Here is a 14,294-nt window from a genome sequence, read left to right as displayed (position 1 = left end):
AACTAGCCAATAGGGTGACATTCCTAAAGACGTTTTAAATGCAGTACGGTAGGCCCAAAGTGCATCAGTCAGTTGAAGACACCAATCTTTTCGGTTGAGTTAACTATTTTTTTTCTAAAATTTATTTTATTTCCCTATTTACTAATTCAACTTGACCATTTATTTGAGGATGATAAGGGGTAGCAATTTTATGTGTAATTCTATATTTTTTTCATTAAAGACTCAAATGACTTATTAAAAAAATGCTTACCTCCATCACTAATAATGGCTCGAGGGATTCCAAATCGACTTAGAATGTTTTCTCTTAAAAATTTAACGATAGTTTTAATATCATTATTTCGACAAGACATTGCTTCAATCTATTTTGAGACATAATCAACTGCAACTAATATTTACACAAATTCAAAAGATGGTGGAAATAGACCCATGAAATCAATTCCCCAACAGTCAAATATTTTAATCTCAAGTATGAGATTTAAAGACATCATATTTTTTTAGTAATTGATCTTATTTTTTTACAGTTTTCACAAGTTTTGCAAAATTCGTATGTGTCTTTGAATGTGGTAGGCCAATAAAATCCACATTGCAAAATTTTAGCTATAGTTTTTCTTGAACAAAAGTGTCCATCACATGCTTTAGAATGACAAAAATTAATGACACAACTTACCTCATTATCAGGAATACATCGTTGAAAAATCTGATCAGGGCAATATTTGAACAAGTAAGGATCATCCCAATAAAATTTCTTTACTTCAACAAAAAATTTCTTCTTCTCTTAAGTATTCTATTGCAAATGTATTTTACCTGTAACAAGGAAATTAATAATGTTAGCATACCATGGCATTGGAGTAACATAAAATAAAAATTCATCAGGAAATGAGTCATTGATGGGTGTTATATCAATGCAGATTTTAGATGTGAGTCTTGATAAATAATCAGTAACGATATTTTCGGCACCCTTTTTATCTTTGATGGTGAGGTCAAATTCTTGAAGTAACAAAATCCAATGAATCAGTCTTGATTTAACATCCTGTTTAGTATCAAATATCTCACAGCAGCGTGATCAGTAAAAACAAAAATTTTTAAACTAAGCAAATATGAGCGAAATTTGTTTAATGCAAACACCACAACAAGTAATTCTTTTTCAGTTGTCGAATAATTCATTTGAGTACTATCCAAAGTCTTACTCGCATAATAAATCACAAACGGCTTACCATTCTTTCTTTGTCCTAAAACAGCACCAACGGCAAAGTCACTTGCATCACACATTAATTCAAAAGGCAAAGACCAATCAAGACATTGCATAATAGGTGCAGATGTCAAAAGATAAATTATTTTCTCAAAAGATGTTTGACAATCATCAGTCTATTCAAATGGTGCATATTTTAATAAGAGGTTACAAAGTGGTTTAGATATGGTACTAAAATTTTTTATAAACCTCCTATAAAATCCTGCATGTCCTAAAAAGATCGTACATCTCTAACTGTTTTTGGTTGTGGCAATTTAGATATGAGTTTTGCTTTGTCAACTTTAATTCCTTTAATAGATACAACATGACCCAAAATAATTTTAGAAGTAACCATGTAATGACATTTTTTCCAATTTAAAACGAGTTATTTTTCAACACATCTTTTTAAATTGTTTTTTCCAAATTATCAAGGCAATCATCAAAAGAATTTCCAAACATAGTCAAATCATCCATAAAGACCTCTAAACAATGTTCAACCATATTAGTGAAAATACTTAGCATGCATCTTTGACATGTTGCAGGAGCATTACAAGTTCAAATGACATTCTTTTAAATGCAAATGTTCCAAAGGGACATGTAAATGTGGTTTTTTCTTGGTCTTCAAGTGCTACAGAAATTTGATAATAACCTGAATATCTATTTAAAAAGCAGTAGTAGGGATGTCCAGCTATTCTTTCTAAGATTTGGTCTAAAAATGGTAATGGAAAATGATCTTTTCTAGTGACTTCATGCAATTTCCTCTAATCAATGCACATGCGCCAACTAGATGTAATTCGTGTTGGAATTAATTCGCCTTTTTCATTTTTAACAACAATGATTCTAGATTTTTTAGGCACTACTTGTGTAGGACTTACCCACTTACTATCAAATATAAGGTAGATAATTCTCCCATCAAGTAATTTAAGAACTTCTGTTTTTACTACTTCTTTCATGTGTGGGTTTAATCTTCTTTGAGGTTGTTGATATGTTTTAGCATTTTCTTCCAAATTGATTCTATATGTGCAAATTAAAGGATTAATACCTTTAATATCATTTAAAGTCCATCCAATTCCGTTTTTATGCTTTTTAAGAACAGATAGTAACTTACCTTCTTAGTCACTTGATAAGGTCGAAGAAATCACAATAGGAAAAGTTTGTTCTTCTCCAAGATAAGCATACTTCAATCCCTCTAGCAAATGTTTCAGTTCCAGATTAGGTGCTTCTTGTTGTTCAGTCTTTTCAATGATTCCAAGCTCGTTAAATTTTGGTTTCTCATCATCATTTTGCAAATTCTGACAAGAATCAAACAACAAATTTATATTAGAAGTATCATGTTCAAGTTGTTTATTTGATTCAATCGAATTAACTAAAAAAATATCACTAAGTTAAGAAAAACTCCCTTTTTGAATATTCTCCTCTATACAAGATTCAAGAAATTCCATTTGTTCATCAATTTCATCTTCATTCTCATTTTCTTCATTAGGTTGCTGTTGGTAAATTTTATAATCAAATGCTACTAATGCCAATGTGCAAGTATACACAACAACTAATAAAGTGATGAATATTCAAGATCGTCTCCACAGGGATTGATGTTACTCAAAATGCTATAGCAATCACAATAGTGCAAACTAACTTAAGTCCGAAGTTAACAAACGTAAAGTGGGTTCTATCGTAATTGATGATTGTGAGAGAATAAAGTAAAAAAATACCATAATGAAATAAACTAAATTAAATGTGTCAAAAATTCAAGTGAGACTATGGTAGTTGAATTATCAAACTTTCCTTATGGGCTGATTGTTCTTCATCAAGTTAACACCAGTTATTACGGTAAGTGCTGCAGTACTAGGCAGAATTAATCTGCATCCTCAGCTGTCGCATATTGGAACTCTCATACCCTTAAATATATTAACAATGACCAGTTGCTAATCTACTTATGATATGGCCTTATGACCCTTTAGTCTCTCCACCCTATAAGGTGAGCACCTATGTCTAGTGTGTCACAAATCTTACTTCAAGTATAACCCTTATGGGATTCAAGATAACTTAATCTAGGAAACTAAAAGTAAGATCAAGTAATACTCTAATAATATCTACTAAGATATGCCCTTTTGCTTCTCTATCTTAACTTGAACTATTAAATGGGTGGTCAACCGAAATAACAGTTATATTAATAACAACTACTAGAGTAAAATGCTACAGCAATGACATAACAACACATAAGAATAGTCAAGTACCCATTAGATTGTTTGTCACTCAACTACAAGAAAATCTAGTTCATATTCTAAATGAGAAAAACAAATATCAATATATTGTTCACGAAATACATCGGTTCAATCAAAGAGTAAAGAAAAGAACAAGTAAAGAACAATGAAGATTGAATCCAAATAACTCTGCTGGATTCTTCACTAATGCAAACTTGGGTTTCTCGAATTCTGATTGTTTTATTCTTTTCCTTTTAATTTCTCCAATGTTAATTCATTGCTGCCTTTCAATGTGGTACATGCCCTTCTTTTATACTGTAAACTAGGGTAAAATAAAAGTATGTGGACGTGCATGAGTTAAATTAGGAAACATGCAGATCACAAATCTGCATCTGACCCGTGCTTAAGTTTTCTCCTTCTGTGCTCCCAGATTGCTATAGCACTGGTTGCTCTAACAGCAGCTACAACACTGCATTGTTCCCGATTGTGCTTTACTTCTTTTGCGGCCATCTCCTGTCCTCCTCTTGATAGTCTAATGTCTCAGTATTCCTTCATGAATTAAGGATTTATGAAAACCTACCATTATGCACCTATTTTGAGCACAAATTACTTTGATTCAAGCAAAACTTATTAAGACTCAACTAAAATGAATGTTTATGCAAAATATAACTAAAATGTAATAAAAATACCTTATTTGCCCTCTAATGGATCCTGATTTAAGTCTAGAATTGATGTAATAACTCTCATTTTATAGAATTATCAGTTGCCTACACATGTTGAAAACATTCAATTCTAGAGTCATATTTCTAAATGATTAATTCATTAAACCATTCCTAAAATTAATCAAAACATTAACAGTTGCTAAAAATGTCGACCTAAAATTACATGAATTGGTTTATAATTATTCACAACAGGTTCAACTTCTAAGACAATAAAATCCACAGGGTATATGAATTTATCAACTTGTACTAAAACATCTTCCACTATTCCTTTGGTACTTTAATTGATCTATCGGCAAACAAAAGTATAGTTGAAGTTGATTTTAACTCACCATGATAAAGTTAAAGATAAACTGAATATGGAAGCAAATTAACACTAGCATCAAGGTCTAAAAAGCATGCTCAATTCTGTGATCTCCAATAATACAAGAAATAATAGGACAACCAGGATCTTTATATTTCAACTTATTATTAGTAGACAGAATGGTACTTACCTGTTCAGCCATGAAAGCACTTTTTTTTCCTTTAATTTCCTCTTAACAGTGCATACGTCCTTTAACAATTTGGAATATGAAGGTACTTGCTTGATTGCATCTAACAGAGGAATGTTAACTTTCACTTGCTTAAAGATTTCATAAATTTCAGAAGAGTGGTTTGATTTCCTTAGTTTATTCAATGCAATTGGAAATGTTGGTTCAAATGGAACAATAGTTATTTTTTCACTATGTGTAAGTTTATTTAGTTCTTCCTTACCATTTGAATTTTCATTGTTTTTGTTTTTACAAGGTTCAGGAATAGGCCGATCAATAACCTTACCACTACGAAGAGTTATAACTTACTTGACTTGGTCCATTGGTGAATTTTGAATCTTAGGATTTGGTTGTGGTTGAGCTGGAATTTTTATTTTTTCTTAAATTTTAATTCTTAAAGCAATTTTAGCAAGAATATCTTTTAAATCAAAAAAGTTTTGTGCATTTTGATTGTTAATAGCATCTTGCTTCCTAATGAATAATGCATTGTATCTTTTAAATTTTTCCATGGTGGTGGAACATATGGTGCATAAGGATGGGTATTTTGAAAATTTTGTGGAGGTGGTGCTTGTGAAGATTGTGCATTATTATTATTCATCCAACTAAAATTTGGATGATTTCTCCAACCAAAATTATAAGTCTATGAATATGAGTTTAACTTATTAAAAGTGTTGATGGCATTAGCTTGATTATGTAAACATTCTTTAAGTGCAGGCAGAGTGGGACAATCTTGAGTGAAATGATCATTAGAACTACAAACATCATATGCAATTTCTTGAACATATTTTACTTGGTCACTTTTTTTGTTTTCAAAAGTTTCAACCTTCCTAACTAGGGATGCAAATTTTGCTTGTAAATTATGATATTCCCTAATGTTATAGATTCCTCCACTAGATGGAGATAGTTGTGGTTTATTAGTCAATTCAAAGGTTCCAATAATATCCCAATGTTGTGCATTTTCAGCTAATTGGTTAAGGTAATCTAGTGCATCTTTATGATTTTTATCTCTAAATTCACCATTACACACCATTTCTTCAACTTGTCTACTTTGTGGTGTTAAGCTCTCGTAGAAATAAGTGACCAATCGCCAAGTTTCAAAACCATGGTGTGGACATATGTTAAGCAATTCTTTAAACCTATCCCAACATTGGTATAATGTTTCTCTATTTTTTTAGTGAAAAAAGTGATTTCCATTTTAAAAGAATTGGTTCTATGAAGTGGAAAGAACTTTTTCAAAAACTGTTCTTGCATGTTATTCTAAGTTTTTATTGATGCAGATCTAAGGTTTTGTAGCCAAGTTTTAACTTTATCTTTTATGAAAAAGGAAAAAAAAAACTTTAATCTAATTATGTTCATGCTACATGACACAACTTAAAAGTAAATTTTAACTCCCAAGTATAAGAGTGTCTTGTTGTATTATAACTCGGTGAGTCCGAGGTCGATCCACAGAGAAAAGATTTAATTAGTTTATTTTATTTTATCTAAAAATTGAAATTAAAACTTGAATATAAACAACTTAATTTAAATGAAACTATGGAATTGAACTAGTTAGGGTTATGGATCCACTCTTAGAAATAAATAAAACTTAATAAATTCTTTTTGCCAATTTGTTTTAGATTTATTACTCAAAAGATTAATTATACAAATTATTATTATTTTCCCTTTAATTTTATGATGGATTAAGTATTTATTGTGCCAAAATTTAATTTGTCTACAATAAGTCAAAATACCATTTCACCATGCCTTATATTAAGATCTTAAGAATTTATTGTGCCAAATTCATTTGTTTGTCTACAATAAATCAAATTTTCAAAATATAAAACATGTATAAAATTAAATAGAAAATAATTTAATTTATAAAATTAAACATAGAATTTGATTAAATCATATTTATTTCTTAAGAGTTTCACCTTCCCCTAACTAATATTATTTAGTTAAGCATAATTAAAATAAAAAGAAGTAGTAAAATTGAATTACTTATAATTAAAAGAAATAAAAACAACTAAAATTGGAAATAAAACTAATTTTATTAATGAAAATAATTATACAAAATATTAAAAACACACCTGGAAATCAAGATTACAAGGAGATGGAGAGAATTTGAGAAGAAGAGAGTTGTAGAGAGATCATTAAAACATAAAAATGAGGCTCTATTTATAGAAAAATAAATTCATAATCCAGTGCTTTGCGGTCCATCATAGGCTTCATGCATGTGCTCCTCACAACCCTTAGATCAAGATCCAATGGCTGGTCAAACTTCAAAAGTCAACATCACACATGGCATCATTTGACTCGTCCGATTTACCCAAAGAACGGTTGAGATTTGGCGGGTTAATGGATGGATCGGGTCGACCCGAATACAAAGATTCGGATCCTCCAACTTGCTTCACCAACCATTGCCACGTGGCACAATCATGGCCATTGAATCATGAACGGTTGAGATTTAGTCAAGATTGCCAATTATCCCATGCACTCATATCTATTGTAAGCTCATTTCATCATCCAATCAGTGCTCGGTCAACAGGAAAAGTCAACTTTTTTTACACAAGCCCAATTTTAAGCCGATCTTGACTGATCTTAAGGTTTTCGAACCTCCGGAATCCAAATTTGACCTCCGTTTATCTGTTTGGAGCCTCGAAGTACGTGAAATTAATAATTTTCCTAATAAACACATAAAAATACACAAAATTAAATATATTTAAAACATAATTAATAATTCATAATATATTACATAAACACAAATATAAATTATAACATAAGCATAAAATAACATATTATCGCTTGATAATTAAACAATTTTTAATACTAATCACACCCCCCAACCAGCTTATTGCTAGCCCTCTAGCAATTAAAGCGTTATATTAAGATTTATAAAATTCACATGCAAGTTAATAGTTGTTCATCTATCCTCTAAATTACCAAATAAATGAACTCTCCCAAATTCCTTTACCACATTGATGTTCACTCATTATCCAGAATATCATCAAACCTTCTTTTGTGCTCAAGTAATTAACACAATACTTATGGGGCTTCATTAAAAGAAAAACAACATTTTCGTTCTAAAATTCATTAGAAATTATATCTTTAGGCAATAGATTATTCACACATTTTTTTTTATATTACATTTCTAACCCGTGTAGCGAGCTTTAGGTCAATGACTCCCAGACCAGTTGGCCTTAGGGCACTAGGTGTTGAAGCACCCCTACGGACTTAATTACTCGGGTTTCTAATAAACAAACAATATATCTATTACCCATGTAGCGAGCTTTATGCCAGTGACTCCCAGACCAGTTGACCTTAGGGCACTAGGTGTTGAAACACCCCTACGGACTTAATTACTCGGGTTTCTAGATATAACAAAATTAAAAACATTTTTTCTTCTTCTTTTTTTTTTTGATTTTTTTGTTTTTTTGTTTTTGGAAATATACACTTTCTACTACCTTAGATACTATTCCTAATAAATCAAAAGAACTAAATGCTGTAAAACTTTAACTTACAACCCACTAGTATGTGTCATAGTGTGTGTGTGAAGAATGATTCAATAATACCTGTTAAATGAGTAAACAATTAAATAACTTAATAACCAAGTGGAGAGTTCACAAATTTGAGTAATTCAAAGAAAAGGGAACAAAAACAACTTACTATGAATCTCAAAATCAAAATATAATACAACAAGACTATTAGGATGCGTCTCAAAAGTCGTGACTCTTTACACGGCCATCCTAGACAAAAAACAAATTTTTTTTTTTTGTTTTTTTTTTAACAAAGAAAAGAAAAGAGAAAAGAGAAAAACAACACACATATTTAAAATATACGTCAATTATCCCCACCCCACAACCTAATCTAAACATTATCTTAACATTTTATAATTTTACAGATATGCAAAAAAATAAAAATAAAAGAGAATAATAAAAGAAGAAGAAGAAGAGATCTCACCTGAACTTGATGCAGAAGCTTAAAAGCAAATAACAAAGATGAAGAAAGAGTCAATTTTTTTTTTAACAACACCCTTAAGATTAAGAAGATGCGTTTCTAGAGAGACTACATTCTCTATATCCTGCCATCTTCGACTCAAATTTGTCCTAAGTTAGTCTTTACAAAAAAAAAATTTTTTTTTTTTTTGTTTTTTTGTTTTTTTTTTTTTTTTTTGTAAACACATAACCAGGACTAAGACATTCCACAATTATCAACTATTCCCTCCCCCCAACCTGAAAAAGACATTGTCCTCAATGTTTTAAAAGGAAAGAGAAAGAGTGTAGAAGACATCACATGAACACTACAACAGAAAATATTTACAAACGGAGAGTTAAATCTAAATCGCACTTCTTATTACTGCTACTGTTACCGTTACCGTCATTAGTCGACCAATTCAGTGCAACAGTCTGTGGATCTGGCTCTGGTGTATAAGCTTGCAAAAGATCAAGTAACTCATTAGCAGTAGAAGCAGAGATAAAGAGTTTTTTTACAGAATGTGGAACAAAATGATTCTTTATTGCATGGTTAATAAAAGTTAGCAAGCCGTCATAAAAATTATTAACATTTAACAAACCGATGGGTTTTTGATGAATGTTCAAGTGGGCCCAAGATGCAAATGTAATTAGTGCCTCAAAAGTTGCAAGATCTCCTGGCAAGAAAATAAAAGCATCAGCATGATTCATCATTTCAGATATTCTCTCTTGCATACTTGATACCACTAATTCTTCTCCAATTGGTGGGCCAGACATGCACACTAGCGGTTTCATGGGTTTTGGGATAATGCCGAGTACTTGGCTTCCTCTGGTAAAAACAGCTTCTGAGACAAGTCTTGATAACCCTCGTTCACCTCCTCCATATACAAGATGCAGTTTCCTCTCTGCTATGACACGACCAAGATCTACAGCTGCCTGAACGAACTCTTTGTACTTTCCATAGTGAAACCCAGAAAGCACACAAATATTTTTGAATTGTTTACTCGAAGATGATGCCATTGGACTAATTTTTCAAAAACAAGTTGTGAGTGTTTGAAAAATGAGCTCATATTTAAAGATCTTGGTAACATAAATAATGAGAAACAGCTGTAAATGGGTTGGCAATATTTGTCAAATGACGAGTAAAGCTCGTGGCTCAATAATTCAAAAACAAACAGTAAAAAGAAAGTAATGATTAGAAAAAGCAAACAGTAAAAGAAAACCAAATATTTATTAAATACAAAATCACATCGCTAAATGCAATAATGCAAATGATAAAATAACAGTAAAGTAAAATAACAGTGAAGTGAAAGGATATTTACTGGTAGTTGTGATTGTGGCTCACATCTTCCTCTGGTTTTACGTCCAGTAACGGCTTGAACGCCCTCTATGGGTCGAGGATCGGCTTCCCATCTAGTTTTCTTATAAACTGGCAAACAGGGTCTTTTTGAGTCAGATTCCCAAGACTTAACTGTGCACTTTGTTTTTGGAATAGTATCCACAAATTGTAAATCTCACGTTGCACAATTCCGCTTCGATGCGTCTCAAGAGATCGTAAGATATCATCCAACGATTCTTTACTCATGCCATCTTTAACGAATTTAATTTTATCTTCACGAGTATCAGAAACCATTCCTAAAGATTTACAATCTGGTCGTTTGCAACCAAGTCTCACACAGTTATGACATTTTGAGCCAAGTCGTTTAGCTCTCCTTTTCTTAGCAAACGTACTTTTACCAAAACCAGGCATGTAAGAAACAAATTGACCAGAAAACTCACCTGCTAATCGGACCTTTGCTTCAATTAACCAACGAATGTCAGAAGGAATGCCATTGATCATTAACAAACGCAGTCGTTCACAACGAGCTTTGTAAATTTTCCTGAGGGCATTCTGAGGGAGAGAGGGAAAATGCTTATGGAGTTTATGTTGTATTTCTTCCATGTATGATTTTGGGGTTTCAGTTATTGTGGGAAACTGAAGATACCGACTTAAGAAGTCACGGAGTACCGTTATCCGCCATTTATACGGGAAAATAAATCAAAACACACCAAAATCAAATATTCGTCCTCTCATTGAGTTAACCTCAAGCTCCATTTGAAATTCATATATGCCACTCTCTACTGTTCTGAGTTGTCCCTCTAGATCCTCAACATAGGACACAAATTCTGGTGGTTGCAGATCCCAAAGTGGATGTGATTTACAGCTTTGTATCAGGCCTCTTAAGTGAAATTTTATACGCCGAAATCTTTTAAGATGTGCGAACAGGTATTTTCTCATTGAGGTGCTCATGATGTAAAATGAAAATTGATGAGAGAATGTACAACTGTCAAACAAACACGCTTACACAAGAAAAACAATGTTAAAAAAAAAACTATGTACAGTGCATCAATCTAAGGAAAAAAAAAGTCAAACAATGAAACGGTAAAATAATAGTAAAACAAAAAAAATCATTAAAAACTTAATCAAGAATTGGTGGGTCATCCAAATTAATTTCGGTGTCCTCGTCACGTGGGTGATGTTCCAGATATGGTTTTAATCTTTGACCATTAACTTTAAATGTGACACCATTATTTGGATTCTCAATTTCTATGGCCCCATATGAATATACATTTTTTACAACAAATGGGCCACTCCATTTTGACTTTAACTTTCCTGGAAATAAATGAAGACGAGAATTATAAAGCAACACTTTTTGACCAATCTCAAATGTTTTTCGAAAAATTCTTTTATCATGAAATGCTTTTGTTCTTGCCTTAATAATTCTTGAATTTTCATATGCATCATTCCTTAATTCCTCAAGTTCATTCAATTGCAATTTTCGCACATTACCAGCATCAACCAAATTTGAATTAAAAGCTTTAATAGCCCAAAGTGATTTATGTTCAAGTTCAACAGGTAAATGACAAGGTTTACCATAAATTAACCGATAGGGTGACATTCCTAATAATGTTTTAAATGCAGTACGGTAAGCCCAAAGTGCATCATTAAGTCTAAGAGACCAATCTTTTCGGTTTGGGTTAACCGTTTTTTCCAAAATTTGTTTTATCTCCCTATTTGCTAATTCAACTTGACCATTTGTTTGAGGATGATAAGGGGTAGCAATTTTATGTGTAATTCCATATTTCTTCATTAAAGACTCAAATGACTTATTACAAAAATGCTTACCTCCATCACTGATAATGGCTCGGGGGATTCCAAATCGACTTAAAATGTTTTCTCTTAAAAATTTAACCACAGTTTTACTATCATTATTTCGACAAGAAATTGCTTCAATCCATTTTGAGACATAATCAACTGCAACTAATATATACACAAATCCAAAAGATGATGGAAATGGACCCATGAAATCAATTCCCCAACAGTCAAATATTTCAATTTCAAGTATGGGATTTAAGGGCATCATGTTTCTTTTTGTAATTGATCCCAATTTTTGACATTTTTCACAACTTTTGCAGAATTCATATGTGTCTTTAAACATGGTAGGCCAATAAAATCCACACTGTAAAATTTTAGCAGTAGTTTTTCTTGAAGAAAAGTGACCACCACATGCTTCAGAATGACAAAAATTAATGACACTACTTACCTCATTATCAGGAATACATCGCCGAAAAATTTGATCTGGGCAATATTTGAACAAATAAGGATCATCCCAATAAAATTTCTTTACTTCAACAAAAAATTTCTTCTTCTCTTGAGCATTCCATTGCAAAGGCATTTTACCTGTAACAAGAAAATTAACAATATTAGCATACCATGGCATTGAAGTAACAGAAAATAAAAATTCATCAGGGAAAGAATCATTTATGGGTGTTATATCATTGCAGAATTCGGATGTGAGTCTTGATAGATGATCAGCAACAACATTTTCAGCACCCTTTTTATCTTTGATGGTAAGGTCAAATTCTTGTAGTAACAAAATCCAACGAATTAGTCTCGGTTTGGCATCCTGTTTACTCATCAAATATCTCACAGCAGCATGGTCAGTAAACACAACAGATTTAGAGCCAAGCAAATATGAACGGAATTTGTTTAATGCAAATACCACAGCAAGTAATTCTTTTTCAGTTGTAGAATAATTCATTTGAGCACTATCCAAAGTCTTGCTCGCATAATAAATCACAAAAGGCTTACCATCCCTTCTTTGTCCTAAAACAGCACCAACAGCAAAATCACTTGCATCACACATTAATTCAAATGGCAAAGACCAATCAGGAGATTGCATAATAGGTGCAGATGTTAAAAGACAAATTATTTTTTCAAAAGATTTTTGGCAATCATCATTCCATTCAAACGGTGCATCTTTTAATAAGAGGTTACAAAGTGGTTTAGATATGGCACTAAAGTTTTTTATAAACCTCCTATAAAATCCTGCATGTCCTAAAAAGGATCGCACATCTCTAACTGTTTTTGGTTGTGGCAATTTAGATATGACTTCGATTTTTGCTTTGTCAACTTCAATTCCTTTAATAGAAACAACATGACCCAAAACAATTCCAGAAGTAACCATGTAGTGACATTTTTCCCAATTCAACACGAGTTCTTTTTCAACACATCTTTTTAAAACTTTCTCCAAATTATCAAGGCAATCATCAAAAGAATTCCCAAACACAGTCAAATCATCCATAAAGACCTCTAAACAATGTTCAACCATATCACAAAAAATGCTTAACATACATCTTTGAAATGTTGCAGGAGCATTACAAAGCCCGAATGGCATTCTTTTAAATGCAAATGTTCCAAAAGGACATGTGAATGTGGTCTTTTCTTGGTCCTCAAGTGCTATAGGAATTTGATAATAACCTGAATATCCATCTAAAAAACAATAGTAGGGATGTCCTGCTACTCTTTCTAAGATTTGGTCAAGGAATGGTAATGGAAAATGATCTTTTCTAGTGGCTTCATTTAATTTTCTATAATCAATGCACATGCGCCAACTAGATGTAATTCGTGTTGGAATTAATTCACCTTTTTCATTTTTAACAACAGTGATTCTAGATTTTTTAGGCACTACTTGTGTAGGACTTACCCACTTACTATCAGAAATATGGTAGATAATTCCCACATCAAGTAATTTAAGGACTTCTATTTTGACTACCTCTTTCATGTGTGGGTTTATCTTCTTTGAGGTTGTTGACATATTTTAGCATTTTCTTCCAAATTAATTCTATGTGTGCAGATTAAGGGATTAATGCCTTTAATGTCATTTAAAGTCCATCCTATTGCATTTTTATGCTTTTTAAGAACAGTAAGTAACTTACCTTCTTGGTCGCTTGTTAAAGTAAAAGAAATCACAACAGGATAAGTTTGTTCTTCTCCAAGAAAAGCATATTTCAATCCTTCAGGCAAAGGTTTCAATTCCATTTTAGGCGCTTCTTGTTGTTCTGTCTTTTCAATACTTCCAAGCTCCTCAAATTTTGGCTCGTCATCATAATTTTGTGAAGTCTGCACAGAATCAAGCAACGAATTTATATTAGAAATATCAAGTTCAAATTGCTTATTTGACTCAATTGAATTAACTAAACAAACATTAGAAAGTTCAGAAAAATTCCCTTTTTGAATATTTTCCTCGATACAAGATTCAAACAATTCATTTTGTTCATCAGTATCATCGTCATTCTCATTTTCTTCATTAGGTTGCCTGCACATGTTGAAAACATTCAATTTCAAA

The 14,294-nt window shown here is 31.9% G+C and overlaps 1 pseudogene; it reads right to left on the bottom strand.

Moving 5' to 3' along the window:
• The window catches only part of LOC112099825, a 149,745-nt pseudogene that overhangs the window by 6,854 nt on the left and 128,597 nt on the right, over positions 1-14,294 (bottom strand).

This window comes from Citrus clementina, unplaced genomic scaffold (genome assembly GCF_000493195.1).
Source record: "Citrus clementina cultivar Clemenules unplaced genomic scaffold, Citrus_clementina_v1.0 scaffold_3, whole genome shotgun sequence".
Lineage (NCBI taxonomy): Eukaryota > Viridiplantae > Streptophyta > Magnoliopsida > Sapindales > Rutaceae > Citrus > Citrus x clementina.
This window is presented reverse-complemented; position numbering and strand designations above follow the sequence as displayed.